We start from the raw sequence: 17,500 nt of genomic DNA, 5'->3' as shown, positions 1-17,500 counted from the left end.
AGGTAGCAGGCCGAGACCATACCGATCACGCAGCTGAAGCGCTGTTGAAGAGCTGATGGGTCCTTCGTAGCTTTTGCATTTCATTGATGAGAGAAGACGCTAACAGCCTTCCTTTTATACCTATTTGAGAAAAAGGCTTTGTTGTTTTCCGAGAAAGTGTTCCACGAGTTCCAATGCTATTTGCAATGACGAGGAACTGATTTGTCTCCCGTGAAGGAAACCCCAGGTAGGAGTCCCTAATGGCACTGAGTTTTGCAGTCGTGAAATAGATCATGATTATTTATTTATTTATTATATTCTTAGTATTCTATTTTATTTATTTATTTATTTATTTATTTATTTCATTTTATTTATTTATTTATTTGTTTTTTTTTTTGCATAAGTGACATTCTCGACGTGGTTAAAATTCTGAGGTTTGAGACTGTGAAAATCACAACATTGCTTTTAAAATAGTTGATATTTTTCTTGGAAATTTATTTACTTATTTATTTATTTAGTTATTTATTAATTAATTAATTAATTAATTTATTTATTTATTTATTTATTATCTTTTTTTGCATAAGTGACATTCTCGACGTAGTTAAAATTCTGAGATTTGAAATTGTGCAAATCACAACATTGCTTTTAAAATAGTCGATATTTGTCTTGGAAATTGAATATTTCTTTTTATCATTCTTGATGCGGAATAAATTTATCGTTCTGAATAACAGTACCTACATGTGCGTTTGAATTTTATGAAAGAACTCAGTGAGTATGTACATGTATATATGAATTCTAAAACGGAGTTATGTGCAGCAGCATACACAATATGAAGCCAGTCAGCCTTTTTAATAAAATTGAATAAAATTACCCTTTATACTCGATATTTATAAACATTAATTTTATTAAAACAACTCGGGATTGTGAGTGGGATCATTTGCATGTACGACAAAAAACAGTCAGGGGTAAATGTTTACATTCGCAAATCGAACGACGAATAATAAAAATTACTAACAGTTAACTCATATAGCCTATAATTCAAATTTTCATTCTTTTTTTAGAGTATCTAAAGGGAGTGTAAAAGAGCGAGATAGAATTATATTTGAATTATTAATAAATTATATGAGTGAAATTTTGCCTAGCTTTTAGTATAAGGCTTGAAATATCTTTGTATGCACAGTCGGAGTTGGCGACCATCAGTGCAGAGGCACCAGTTATTCACCATGATTTAGTCAGTGATTCTTTGACAACAGGGAATGCAAGTATTTCTATTTTTGAAAAGAAATTATGAAAGCTTAAAAATCTGTAGCTCTCAGATTGCAGGAACGCTTCTCTCTCCCGAGGCCAGGCAGAAACTGTAAAGTAATGACGGAATTCAGGAAGCGCACGAGAAAAACAGTAGGTATTACTGGAGATTATTTTCCTTTATGCTAAATGCTACCATTTTATGGTTGCCTTCAGGTTATCACTTCTCATTTTATTCCTGCTACCGCTGTACTGTGGAACAGACTCCCTGAGGATGTCGAACAATTTTTGTGTCATCTTTTGAAAGGAGAGAATTCTTCTTCATCCACACACGCAACCAAATCATTACATATGCGCGAGCGCGCGCACACACACACACACACACACACACACACATATATATATATATATATATATATATATATATATATATATATATATATGTGTGTGTGTGTGTGTGTGTGTATAATATATATATATATATATATATATATATATATATATATATATATATATATATATATAATAATATACACAAAGGAGGAACGATCCTACCCTTGGTGTTACTGTTGACCTTACCAGTGAATTTACTACTTTCTGGTGTGGAGTCAACTGCTATAGATTTTCAGAAGGATGTGGAAAGAGAGAGAGAGAGAGAGAGAGAGAGAGAGAGAGAGAGAATATTTCATGTTGAAACACAAGAGGACTACATTGGGATTGTCCATACCATTCTGGGGTAAAACCATTAATATCTCTCTCTCTCTCTCTCTCTCTCTCTCTCTCTCTCTCTCTCTCTCTCTCTCTCTCTCTCTGAGTGTGGAAGTTTTAGCTAGAGACGACATTTATTTTGAAAAAAAAATTCTTGTCCTAGAGAACTATATAATTTCTCAGTTTTTATATTTTAAATGACATTGTACAACACCTAACGACTTTTCCCCTTTAACTCTAGAATGTAAACTGTGATTTTTTTAGATTTACTTTTTCCCCTGAGTTCTAGGAATTGACTTTTGCGCCTCTAATTATAAACCCAGATTCTAGAATTTTTATTTTCACGCGCTGACAAAGTTACCGGAGTTTTCTTCCCTCAGGTGAACTTCGGGTTTTAGAATAATGTTCCATACGTGCTGCAAGACTTGAAAATTGGGTCGTTCGAGAAGACTATATTCCTGCTCTGAATTCCAGCGTTTTTTTTTTATTTATTTATCTATTTATTAATTTATTATTTTGTAAAATCCGAATCTTTATCCTGGTAGTATTTGATACTGAAATTAAGTAGTTTTGGAAACATCTGTAAGGTATATCTCGACTCTCTTGACAAGCCCGCGATAGCAGACAAGCTTATGATGTGTATATATACTATATGTATGTATGTATGTACGTGCGTGTATTCGTTTGTACGTGCGTTTGTTGACAGGTACGTTGGGTTGATGAGATCATAAAGTTTGATGCTGCATCGCAGTGACGGTAATAACGCGGTTAAATGACTGACCAGCTCTGGTTAGGTATATCTGGAAGGAGGAAAGTTCTCAATAAAATGTTTAGGGGGGGTTTATTTTGTCTATTTTATAAACGATAAAATGATAGGAAGTAGGGTCTCTACTAATAACAGGGTCATGATGTTGCTTACTACACCATGAGGGGTGTCTTGTAGACGGAATAAGAGAGGAGGACTTAGTTAAGTTTATCTTAGTTTAAACCAGACCACTGAGCTGATGAACAGCTCTCCTAGGGCTGGCCCGAAGGATTAGACATTTTTACGTGGCTAGGAACCAACCGGTTACCTAGCAATGGGACCTGCAGCTTATTGTGGGATCCGAACCACGTTTATCGAGAAATGAATCTTTAATCACCAGAAATAAAATTCCTCTGATTCCACGTTGGCAGGGCGATGGGAATCGAACTCGGGACTACCGAATCGGTAGGCGAGCACGTAAACCACTCGTCCAAAGACGAACTAGGAGGGCCAAGTAGAAGGTGCCTTATGGATGACGGTGAATGTCCTACGGGTATAGAAGAGCCCTCGTGTCCAGTAAGCAAGATTGCATACGAGATGAAACTACATGTACAGTGTTTGTCAGGGGTTCGTCACGCTGCTGATGAATCTTGTGCAGAAATGCATAAAGCACCTAATGCTGAAATTGCAAATTCTATCGAGTAGTACAGTTCGATTCCCCGCTCTGCCAACGTGGAATATGAGAAATTTATTTCTTGTGATTAGGAATTAATTTGTCGATGAAATGTGGTTCGGATCCCACAATAAGCTCTATGCCCCGTTACTAGGCAACCAACTGGTTCTTAGCCACGTAAACTTATCTAATCCTTCGGGCCAGCCCTAAGAGAACTGTTAATCAGATCAGCAGTCTGGTTGAAATAAGATCTACTTACTTATTGAGTAGTACAAGTATGGAACTGACATTGACTACTGTGCCATTTTATGTGGAGCTTCTCTTTGACAGACTAACCCTTAATTTTGAGGGCGACATTTTCTGTCCGCCCTCAGATCTTAAAAACTACTGAGGCTAGAGGGCTGCATATTGGTATATTGATCGCCCACCCTCTAGTCATCAAACATATATAATTACAGCCCTCTGGGCACAGTAGCTTTTATTTTATTCAAGGTTGAATTTAGCCATGATAAAACACAGGACGCCACTATGCCGCAGCTGAAAGTTTCATGGACTGCTGCTGAGAGTTTCATGGGCCGTGACCGAGAGTTTCACACAGTGTCATACGCTGTATAGAAACCTCGATTACTTTTTTTTTTATTCAATTTTTTTTACTGAAAAAGCCATAAAATAACCAAGAAATGGCATATTTCTGATATCTCAGGAGATGTAGCTAGTATGTGTCGAGGAATCCTACAATATCAGTCATTTCTCTACTCCTTCACCTTTAGTCCTTGATTTATGACCAGGTATTTTGAAATACAAAGGTTGTCTTTGTTTCGCCTTTCCGAAATCACTGTTATTACAAAAGCGTTTGAAGATGAAGCTGACTGGAGTATAGTGTATGCTGTACAGCGCCTGATGTTCATGCGTTGTAGTCATACGAGCAAGATTATATCAGTTTTAACAATCACATTCTAAAATGAAAGGCAGCGGATGCGAGGAATATGGTCTCCAGCGACGTGAAGGACAAATTATAATATGTGACCTTATAAATGTTGGTATAAGTCAAAACGTCACCTTATAAACGTTAGTTTACAGCAATATGTCACCTTATTAACTTTTATTGTACGTCATTATGTCACTTTATAAACGTTAGTATACGTCAATATTTTTGGTTAAAAATGAAAGAGCTGAATAACTGAGTTACTCGGGATAATAGTGAATTAAATAACTTTTTTATAATGACACATATATATATTTAGTAACTTGTACAGGTTGTCTAAACTAAGGATACCCCTTAGTAACTTCTTCATTAATCTATTGTTCTTCTGAGTGAAAACCATGTCACTTATCTTCCATAATATTTAAACTGGTCTATTTCTTTTTGTCTTCCACCATTGATTATGTATTCAATGGTGGAAGACAAAAAAAAAAAAAAATAAAGCAGTTTAAAAGTTATGGAAGATAAGTGACGTGGTTTTCACTCAGAAAAAACACTAGATAAATGAAGAAGTTACTAGAGCCATCCTTATATAGTTTCGACAACCTGTACTGTATATATATCTGTGTCATTATAAAAAAAATAGTTTAATTCACTAAATCCTGAGTAACTCAGTTATTCAGATCATTGATTTTTAACCAAAAATATTGACGTATAAAGTATATATTAATATATACTTTATAAAACAGGTGACATAATGACGTACAATAAAAGTTAATAAGGTGACGTATTGTTGCATACTAACGTTCATAAGGTGGAGTATTGACTTATACTAACGTTTATAAAGTGACGTATTGGCATATACTAAAATTATAAGGTGAAATGATGACGTTACAAAGTTTATAAGGTGACATATTGACGTATATTAACGTTTATAAGGTGTCGTTTTGACTTACACTAACGTTTATTAGGTCACATATTGACGTATACTAACGTTTATAAGGTGACATATTTACGTATATTAACGTTTATAAGGTGACGTTTTGACTTATACTAACGTTTATAAGGTCACATATATTGACGTATACTAACGTTTATAATTTGGCAAACTGACGTATAGTAACGTTTATAGGATGAGGTATAGACGTATATTAACATTTATAAGTTGACGTATTGACGTATGCTAACGTTTATAAAGTGACATGTTAAAGTATTTTAACGTTAATAAGTTGACGTATTGACGTATAATAAAGTCTACTATTTGGTGACGTATTGACGTATACTAAACTTATAAGGTGACCGATTGTTGTATACTAACGTTTATAAGGTGGCGTATGGACTTATACCAGCGTTTAGAAAGTGGCGTATTGACTTATACTAACGTTTATAAAGTGACGTATTGACGTATACTAAAATTATAAGGTGAAATAATGACGTTACTAAGTTTATAAGGTGACATATTGACGTATACTAACGTTTATAAGGTGACGTTTTGACTTATCCTAACGTTTATAAGGTCACATATTGACGTATACTAACGTTTTTAAGGTCACTTATTGACGTATAGTAACGTTTGTAGGATGAGGATAGACGTACATTAACGTTTATAAGTTGACGTATTGACGTATGCTAACGTTTATAAATAAAGTGACATGTTGACGTATTTTAACGTTAATAAGTTGACGTATTGATGTATGATAACGTCTGCTATTTGGTGACGTATTGACGTATACTAAATTTATAAGGTGACATATTGGGCTCCAAGACAAGATACAATTTCTCTCTCGAGAAGAAGAAGAGGAGATGAACCTGTGGTTGAAACCGACTTCGAAATAGGAGTCAGCTTTCGCCAGCCGCTGGGAGAAGCATTTTCATAAAACATTACACAGAGATCTGGATTTGCGTCGTTTGCAGATGTTCTCAGTTTACGTTTCTCGCTCCTTGCGTCTAAGGTGGCCTGCACTGAATAGACGATTATCTTCCTCTGATCTTCTGAGATGTGATTTTTGATCAATTTCTCGATCATCTGCCATTAATAGGAAGAGTTGCTCTCTCTCGTGGCTGGTAGATCTAATTGCGATTCATTTCAGCTAGCACTTGCCCACGCCACATAACGGCACACCGTTGAAATTCTGCAAGCGCAGATGGGTTTTAGGACCCCACAGGGCTCATTTTGACTCGTCACTACTCATGCAATACAATGAAGATCGTACAGCTATATCAAGTCATCTCATCGAATGAATCCTACCTTCGGAGTCCCCCAGGTGTCGTGAATTACTAAATCCCTCCAAGTTTGTAAATTGGCATCCAACTCTCGATCATACGCTGCATTTTGTAAGAGACTCCTACTCCCTTCAGACAGCTGACGGAGGTCATGTACTCGTATTCGTCTACGTTTGTCAGTCTGTAAGTACGAAAGAGATCTCAGGATCACACCCAGTGAATATGAATGCTTTATAGACAAAGTTTGACCGACTAGATTCGGACTTGGGTTTTGTTTAGCTTTGGCGGAGGTTTGCCGTCTCTGGATCTTTTAAGTTCTGGTATTTTTAACTCGGGATTTGACTTGCTCTACCTCCAGGTGCTTGATAATTAATATTTACCATTCGCGTTATGCATAATAAATTTCGCAGTTTTTTCATACTGACTTATTTCAATATATATCAATATTCAAGTAAAAAAGTTTTTTTTTTTTTTTTTACCAATACCTGTTTTTTTTACTAAAAAATATAAAGCCCGATTCATGTCATATAAATCTAGCTTTCTATATTCATTTGTACATGGAATAAATGAAGTTGATTTGGTATCATATTGCATGTAGTAATTCAGTTTCCCCTCTTATCAAAGCTGATTTGAAAAGTAATTAACAGTTAACATATCGATGTTGATATGAATTACTGTTTTATAAAGTATATATTAATATATATACACACGCACACACACTCATATATATATATATATATATATATATATATATATATATATATATATATATATATATATATATATATATATATATATATATATATATATATATATATATATATATATATATATATATATATATATATATATATATATATATATATATATATATATATATATATATATATATATATATATATATGCATATATATATATATATATATATATATATATATATATATAATATATATATATATATATATATTAAGAATGACTTCATACCCAAGGGTCATTACTTTTGACACATATTCTTTTATTTTAGAGTTATGTTCAAAGGCGTAGCGTCACATACAGACTCCTTTGATATTCAGTAACGCTGTAATGTTTCAGAGAGAAATCATTGTCGCTATTAGACAAGAGACATCAGCAATAATAATATCAATAATTCTCCATTAGTTTATTTGCTGAATAATGACAATTGCGTCTTGCAGTCTTAGTCCGGGAGTTGTATATCTGGACGAATTAATATCTCTCAGATTTATATTTTCATTTCCAAATTCTGTCTGTTCATTTTCCAAGTCTGTCACTCACTGGAAATTATTGCAATAAATTCATTACTCATTTGCAGCATTAAAAGGCTATAGTTGGGGATTCGTTAATAAAACTTTTTTTTTTTCACAACTATCCTATTTGCATTTGAATAAACTTGTTACCATGTGTTCTTGTATGCAGGTGGCTTATACATGACAAGATTTAAACTTACTTTAGGGGCTAAGCCTAAAAACTAATTTGTTGTTGTTCTTGTTCTTGTTGTCGTTCTTGTTAGGGGCATAGGAAAGGTCTATGGACCGGCCTAGAATTGTCTGAGACAGGTGTTTCGTGTTTAGTTAAAGATACAGGAATTTTGAGAGAGGATAGTTATGATTTATTTATTAGGATGAAAATGTAAAAAATCAAAAATGCGCATGTTACACAGTACAGAAAATCTTTTTTAAGAAATCATACCGTATTTATCTTAATTTTCTTTGGCGAAATAAAGATCTATTTGACCGCTGATTTAAGCACGTTTTAAGCTACGCTAAGTTAGGAATATAATGTTTACAATTTAGCGTGAAAGGGGAAAATCTTACACGCGTCTCGAGTAAGCCGGAGATCGGATCACGCCTCGTTGTATAAGTTCGTATGTAAGCAACTATATTTTTCGCTCACATACATAGTAATGATAAATTCTAACATCTTCCAACATTTACCCTCTGTATTGGAGCGTTTATTATTTGGTGTAATCTGGCATATTTAAATGGTCATAATATATATAGTGGCATTGTACGATATATATGCATTTCAAATCATCTTTTACTGGTGTAATCCGGTATAAGTTACCAGTATTAACATATTGCCATACTATATCATTTATATTTATCTCATGCAATCTTTTATTGCTAACAATAGCATAGTAAACTTGAGCAAATGGATTTCACACCTTATCCTTATAATTTTCATTCCATCTCTTTCTTCTTCCCTTGTTCTCATTTTTCTTCGCACACAATATATAACAGGTTATAACATATTGTGATATTGTAACATTTATATTGATCTCATACCTTAAAGCAACGGAAGTTCACATCTTATCCTTTTATTATTTCATTGTTTTTATTCCATCCATTCTTTCTTCCATTGTTCTTATTTTTTTCGCACACAGTATAATACAGTATAATACACAGTATAATACACAGTATATAATAATATATAATAATATAATAATATAATAATATATAATATATAATAATATACTGTGTATTATACACAGTATAATACACAGTATAATACAGTATAATAGTACATTGTAACATTCATATTGATCTCATACCTTAAAACAACTGAATTTCACATCTTATGCTTTTTTTTATTTCATTTTATTTTAATTCCATCTCTTTCTTCTTCCCTTTTTCTTATTTGTGTGTTTTTTTTTCGCGCACCATCCCACCTTCATTACCTAATAGAATCGTGTGTTTTCGAAGGAATCTTTTAAAATGGCGCGCCATCTCGCTCCAATTACCTGTATTATAACGGCGCTGTTTCTTTGGTTAATTAATGTTATTTGGCGAAATTACGAGAGCATTAAGCGGCACTGCAAAAGCATTAAGGGAATTCGTATCTGGCCAAGTTGTTGTTTTTTTTTTTTTTTTTTTTTTAAGGAGAGATTCATCTGTTTATTTTCCGATGAAAAGATATTCTCTTTAGCAATCCGGCGATTAAATTGCAGTACAAACGTGCACACATATACACAAACGCATGTATATATATATATCATATATATATATATATATATATATATATATATATATATATAATATAATATATATATATGTGTGTGTGTGTGTGTGTGTGTGTGTGTGTGTGTGTTGTTTATATGCGAGTATGTACGTAATACACGTATAAGCGCTTGGTACCTGGTCTTTAATTTCCACATTTTAATATTTTTTTTTAATATTTTATATATGATATATGTATGCATATATATATATATATATATATATAATATATATATATATATATATAATATATATATATATATATATATATATATATATATATATATATATACATATATATATATATATATATGTATATATATATATATATCTATATATATATATATATATATATATATATATATATATATATATATAATATATAGTATATATATATATATATATATATATATATATATATATATATATGTATATATATATATATATATATATATATATATATATATATATATATATATGTATATACGTATACTCTTGCAAATAATATATAGAACTTCATCCTCCATTACCCTGTTAGCTGTCAAGCCTCATTTCAGCAGTCGTTTGCAACAGATTGTCGGGACGTGTTGCAAGTTTCAATGTCGCCAGGCCTTTTACAAGGAGCCGACGACATCCTGAAGTCCAAAAGTCCTCTGCCCTTTGGGCTTCGGACCAGCAAGAAGAGCCCATGAAACTCATAATCAACTATTTGATCGACCTAAATTCAAGCTCTCGAATCTTGCCAAGTCTCCACTGACTTCGGACGGTATCGGGTAACAAGTTCATGGGCGTTTATCGTTAATTGTTGTGTGTGCGCGCGCACGCGCGTGGCTGATACAAAACCTCCGCTAATGACCGCTTCCCTAGCCCCCCTCTCGCCGCCAATAATCCTCTTCATCCTCATCCTCCTACGCGGATGAAGTCAAAAAGCCCGACCACTCAGCCAGCGTCGCCTGCGAGGGGAAATTTGCCTGGCCTCCTTCTAAATCTTGCAATAACATTTGCGCTAATGCACTTTCATCCTATCTTGCATTCACGTAATTCGGATGAAATGACGCTATTAACAGCTGCGGGAGAGAAACAGCTATTAAAATAAGGATTTACACTCTGTGGAAATCACACGGGCGGTTTCGAGTCGCTCTTGTTGTTGTCGTTTCGCTGGGAGGAACAACAATCGGCGAATATCCAGAGACGGAATTGGTGATGAATGATGCAACGTTTTACAAAGCCTCGGCTTCCAGGACTGATGTCGAAGCTCCTTCGGAAATTGCTCGATGATATTAACCTTTCCATTTGTAATGTCCAATATTGCTTCGATTCACTTTGCGAACTACCTCTCGTGAAGATTACTGTTTGTTGTTTTTCTTTTTTCTGTTACATTATGAGTACAAGAAAGCGAATTGTAGTTAATTCGTCCGTTTGAGAAAGGGACCATCTCAGTGTTCATGATCATTATTATTAACCAAACAAAAACTTCTTTCAGTTTTCTTCAGAAGATTGAAAAAGAAACCCACAAAACTGTGTATAACGTGTTTACTTATAAGTATTTACGTTTTATTTTACACAACACTCGAGTACTTTCAGGCCCTATCTACTGGGCCTTGACCCAGGCTGACAACCTACACATCTCCTGAAAAAGGGCCACAGATAGGGCCTGAAAGTACTCGAGTTATGAGTAAAATAAAATGTAAATACTTGTAAGTAAACATGTTATACACAGTAATTTTGTTTTTTTTTAATTATTATTATTTTTATTATCTTTTTATAATTGTCATTATATATTTTTTTGTTTTGTTTGTATGAAGTGTTTCTAGACGTTTATAAAACGTTGAACTAAGTCAAAATGAATTGGGGTTCCTGCATCTTAAAATGACTAAACTTTAGTGACCTTCCTCTCTGAACATTAGGTGAATATATATAGATATATATATATATATATATATAGATATATATATATATATATATATATATATTAATACATATATATATATATATAGATAGATAGATAGATAGATAGATAGATATATATATATATTATATATACATATATATATATATTATATATAGATATATATATATATATCTATATCTATCTATCTATATATCCTATATATATATTATATATATATATAGATATGTATATGATATATATATATATATATATATATATATATGTATGTATATATATATATATATATATATATATATATATATATATATATATATATATACATATATATATATATATATATATTTTTATTGGAAAGCTACTTTAAATATATAGATATTTGGTGGGGCGGGGGGTGGGGGCGGGAATTGAAAAGAGACTAATTATACAATGTTTTTAAATTGGGCTTTGATGATATCTTTTTGCCTTCTGGAAAGAACTTTTTCATTTCACGACATGAAGAAACATCTTTATATACACTTAGTTACCTAAAATATTTGAATCGAATTATACCTTCCTATACATTTAGGAATTCATTTCGAGGCCTGTGTTTTGCCCTATGGCTTACGCATTGCTTATTGTCTTTCACTGATTATTGGTTACGAATTTCCGTGTAATTCGTTTAATAAACCCTGCAATATTAATATGCATCGTAAAAGTCTGTGTTGCGTGATTGGCAGATCATAATAGGCTAGTTTTTTTGATTGACAGATAATAAAACCAGTAATATTCGTGAGTAATTCACTATGGCGCTGGATGGAATATGACAGTGTTGCACCGAATGCAATGATAAGCCACATTACACCATTTCTGCATTCATTAAAAAATTAAATCGCGCATATTAATCCGGATTATTTCCATGTAATGATAGATAGCCTATATTGCACCAACGCTGTATATATTAACGAATTAAACATACATGTTAATCAATTGCGTTTGCAATCTCTCAATATGAGTTTGTAATTCAAACTTAATGGCATCAGTAAACACTTGTTTGCCTTTGAATGGATTTCGATTAACATGTCAAAAAAAAGGCGTGATTCGACCTCCAGCTTATTCAGGACGCATGCAAGATTATTCCCTCAAGCATAAGTTGTAAACGTTGTATTCTTAACTTAAATTAAATGAAAATGTACTGAAATCCACGGTCAAATAGATCCTTGTTTCACCAACGAAAATATAAATTAATATGTTATTTTTTTATTGGAAATGATTTTTATATTGTGTTTAACATGCACATTATTTAAATTTTACATTTTCATTCTAATAAATATATCATAAATATCCTATCCTAAAATACCTGTATCTTTCACTCAACACGAAACACCATTTTCAGACCTTTTTAGGTTCTTCCATAGACCTTTCCTATTCCCCTCAATAAGAATAACAACAACAACAACAGCACAACAATAACAACAACAAAAATAGTTTGTAGGCTTACTCCCCGAGTAAGCGAAAATGTAATGGGGCGACTCCAGGTGTTTGTATTGCGGTTCTCGGCGAGAATTATAGGGTGAGGTTGTCAGCCCCACCTCCGTCGCCTCCCTGCTGGGATCAACCACAGGCACCAACTTCACTATAACTGATTCACTTAAGGTAGATTCTCGGATGAGCCTTATTCTTACGAGACGTTTGTTTGGTGGCTGCTGATTGGCTGGTACCGGGAGGTAGGCAGCTCCCAGCCAATCAGCGGCCGCCAAACTAACGTCTCGTAGGCATAGGGCTCACTCAAGAATCTACCTTAAGTGAACCAGTTATACTTGGGTTAATTCTCAAGGATTTACATCGCTTCTTGGCCGCGCCCGAGATCGAAACAAATGTTCTGTTGAGGCTTAGTGTTGGAGAGTATACGTTATGCTTTGGAAATATTTTACTTAGGAATAAAAAGAGTCTTCGGATAATCGTTTTGATGAAGTATCGATAAGGATTCATAGATTAGTTTGACTATTTTTTTTTTATCTAAACATACCTGATTTAATTTGGAATACACCGATATGGAAGATGGAATCTAAAACCCTTCCATATGCATCTGTCCCATTATTAGCACATTACATTACTAGAGACATTATAATCGGGAAAAAGTTAAGGCTGATTGTACGAAGATCTCTGGGATGAAATACGTATTTACCTCCCTTTAGCACACTGCCCTAGAAACATGTTTTATTTATTTTAAAAAAAAAAAAAAAAAAAAAAAAAAAAAAAAAAAAAAAAAAAAAAAAAAAACTTTGCAGCCATTTGCTTATTCCATGTGTACACATTTTTGCTGATAAATTGGAACAGTGCAATTTCCCTACTTCGTTTCGAGTATGGCGAGTAATTCATGGGTTTAGTTCTCAGCTGTGCTAGATATATTTTTTTTCCTGTACAATATATAAATTCACGATTCACCCTCGCCAAAATATTGTTCCCGGAGTGCGGGAAGGTAATAGAAAAATAAAAGCGAAACGCAATAACGAAAATTCCCATGGAAACAGAGCAGACCCCTTAATTAATATTGGTCCGTAATTACCGATGCCATATACGGTTAATGCTATTTGTCGTGTCATAAATAATGACGCGGTGTAATGGGAAAGCTGTAGGATTCAGAGAAAGTTCTTTCAGACTCTCTGATATCGACGTATTCTGTTTGAGCTTCTCTTATCTAATCAACAACAAAAAGAAAAAAAAAAGAAATACAGTGGTTTCTAGTACAATGGGACGTGTACTGAACTGGAAAGGGGAAAAGTAAGTAATATGAAATTGATATAGTGATATGCTTGGGTACATCTGGTCGAGTCCATTGACTAGAGATTAAAACAGGTACTCTACTGGATTAAACGAAAGTACTGGAATAGCAAGCTACTTCAAAATTCATGTCAAAGGATAACCAGAGTCTGAACTTAATTAAGCAAGCGAAGTGGTTCTAGCGTAGAATTATATATATATATATATATATATATATATATATATATATATATATATATATATATATATGAATAACTTGGTCACGAAGTATATAAAACGTGATGCTTTGTATAAATAAAGGTTTTTGCCACGAAGAAAAATTGAAAAGCGAGATAGCCAAGAACTTTCGGTCAAGCACGACCCTTTACTAAGGCATAACTGATCATACAGAGGAAAAACATAGTCAAAGTAGGCTTGATATCCAAACTGACATTACAAGATTAGCAATATGGTCGATTTCGCCTACAGAAACGAGGAAACGCCTGAGGGCAAGATTAGCGATTTTTAGGCAGCCACTCCTTGGAAGAGCAAAGCACGTAGACAACAGATGATTCATCCAGAAAACAATACATTTTGAAAAAAACAAGAAGGCATATACCACTTATTACCATGAAATTTACAAAAATGTTGCCAAAGAAATTATTGAAAAGACGACAAAAGGATATAAATATATCGAACAAGAGAGAGAGAGAGAGAGAGAGAGAGAGAGAGAGAGAGAGAAGAGAGAGAGAGAGAGGGAGAGAGAGAGAGATAATAACTATATACATGTGGGACTAATTGAATGGGTAGTTCATTTATTTTAAGGTCCTTCATAAACATTTTACAAATATACGGGTCCAAATGGTACAATCCCAGACTAAGATTTAGGTTGTTTTTATTAGTGATTTGTATAATTGCTGATTCCAGTAAATTTCTTGAAACATAATCATTAGATATGTAGATGACATCTTAGTAGTCTTACCTGTTGGTATCGATGTAAATGATTTATTGACTAAATTGAATAATTTAGAGCCATCCATAAAATTCACTGTGGAAATTGAAAATAACAATATCATCCCTTTCCTAGATGTATTAATACATAGAGAATCTTTCCAATGTAAATTCAGTATTTATAGAAAACCCACTGATAATTTAACATATTTACATTCTTATTCTGGCCACCATCTTAATATTAAAATTTAAATTTTTTCTTCTACGTTCCTACGTGCTTTGCGTATCTCGAGTCCACAATATCTTGACCAAGAAACAGAATACATAAAAAAGATAGGAAACGATCTCGGCTACCCACCTCATATAATTGATTTATGTTATCAAAAAGCTCACAGAAAGTTTTATAGTGTTGCCAGTAATGAAAAAGAAAGTCTAAAAAATGTACTTAGCTTGCCTTACTTTTGTGGATTTGAAACCATAATATCAATATTTAAATCGTTTAATGTTAATGTAGTGTTCTCTTAGAACAATACCATTAAAGATAAGCTAATTAAGAATAGTCCCGTAACAAATAACAACATCATTTACAAAATTCCTTATAAGGATTGCCCATCTTTTTACGTTGGTTAGTCAAGTAAAAATTTATGTGTACATATTAAGCAGCATATGTATTCAGTTAGAACAGCCCAGACTTCAAATGCACTGTTTATCCATCTGAGTGAAAAATCTCATTGTATTAATTGGGGGCGATACCTCTGTAATTGCTAGATCTAATGATTATGTTTCAAGAAATTTACTGGAATCAGCAATTATACAAATCACAAATAAAAACAACCTAAATCTTAGTCTGGGATTGTACCATTTGGACCCGTATATTTGTAAAATGTTTATGAAGGACCTTAAAATAAATGAACTATTAATTGATTAGTCCCACATGTATATAGTTATTATTTCTCTCTCTCTCTCTCTCTCTCTCTCTCTCAATCGGTCTCTCTCTCTCTCATATCCTCACCGCTCTCTCTCTCTCTTCTCTCTTGCTCGATATATTTATATCCTTTTGTCGTCTTTTCAATAATTTCTTTGGGAACATTTTTGTAAATTTCATGGTAATAAGTTGTATATGCTTCCTTGTTTTTTCAAAATGTATTTTCTGGATGAATCATCTGTTGACCACGTGTTTTGCTCCTCCAAGAAGTGGCTGCCTAAAAATCGCTAATCTTGCCCTCAGGCGTTTCCTCGTTTCTGTAGAGTGAAATCGACCTTATTGCTAATCTTGTAATGTCAATTTGGATATTAAGCCTACTTTTACCCTTTTTCCTCTGTATGATCAGTTATGCCTTAGTAAAGGGTCGTGCTAGACCGAAAGTTCTTGGCTATCTCGCTTTTCAATTTTCCTTCGTGGCAAAAACCTTTATTTATCTATATATGATATATATATATATATATATATATATATATATAGATATATATATATATATATATGTATATATATATATATCACATATATATGTTATATATTTTAAAAAATATATATATATATATATATATATATAAATATATATATATATATTAAATAAATATATATATTATGTGTAGGTCGAACAATTTATACGAATCACGGTGATGTGATAATTATTCATATATATATAATATATATATCATATATATATATATATATATATATATATATCATATATATATATATTTCGATAAGGACACCCATATGTAGCATAATTTCAATTCTAATCCTTCGGCTGCGTAATGGTACAAGTTTAATTCTACCAGAGAGAGGTTATATTCTCAGTCTGTGTGTGTGTGTGTGTGTGTGTGTGTGCAGAAAACCATTTTTTATATAGGATGATGGAAAGAAGCGTTTGAAGTGACATGCTGTTGAGGAATTGAAGTAAAACTTATCTTTTTATTATAATTTATTAGCTCTTATCAAACAAACGTTTGTTACGGTAACTAGCAAGGAAATTAAAAAGGAAAATGTATTTCCCTTTATTACTTGTGATATTTTGCGACTTAAAAATACCACCAGCAATTCATTTCTTTTAAAATGACGTCCTAAAGCTACGTCCTTGGGGAAGAAGTAAATACTGATAAATCTTTTTTTTCTTTTTTTATATATATATATATGCCCTAGTATTGGTGTCATAGAATTACGATAAATTGCCAAATTAATTATTTGTATGCATTTTTTATATAATTTTTCAGACGTCTATTGATCATCCGCTGTTTTTTTTATTTTACTTTATTTATTTCTTTATCTAGTTATTGCAAAATAATAAAAAATTTAGCAGGGCGAAAAAGGCAAATGTTGGTATTGTTATTTGAACGTCTTCAAAATTGTTAATAAACTTTCATATCATGAATTTGTAATTTTTTT

The sequence above is a fragment of the Macrobrachium nipponense genome, chromosome 14 (assembly GCF_015104395.2).
Source record: "Macrobrachium nipponense isolate FS-2020 chromosome 14, ASM1510439v2, whole genome shotgun sequence".
Lineage (NCBI taxonomy): Eukaryota > Metazoa > Arthropoda > Malacostraca > Decapoda > Palaemonidae > Macrobrachium > Macrobrachium nipponense.
This window is presented reverse-complemented; position numbering follows the sequence as displayed.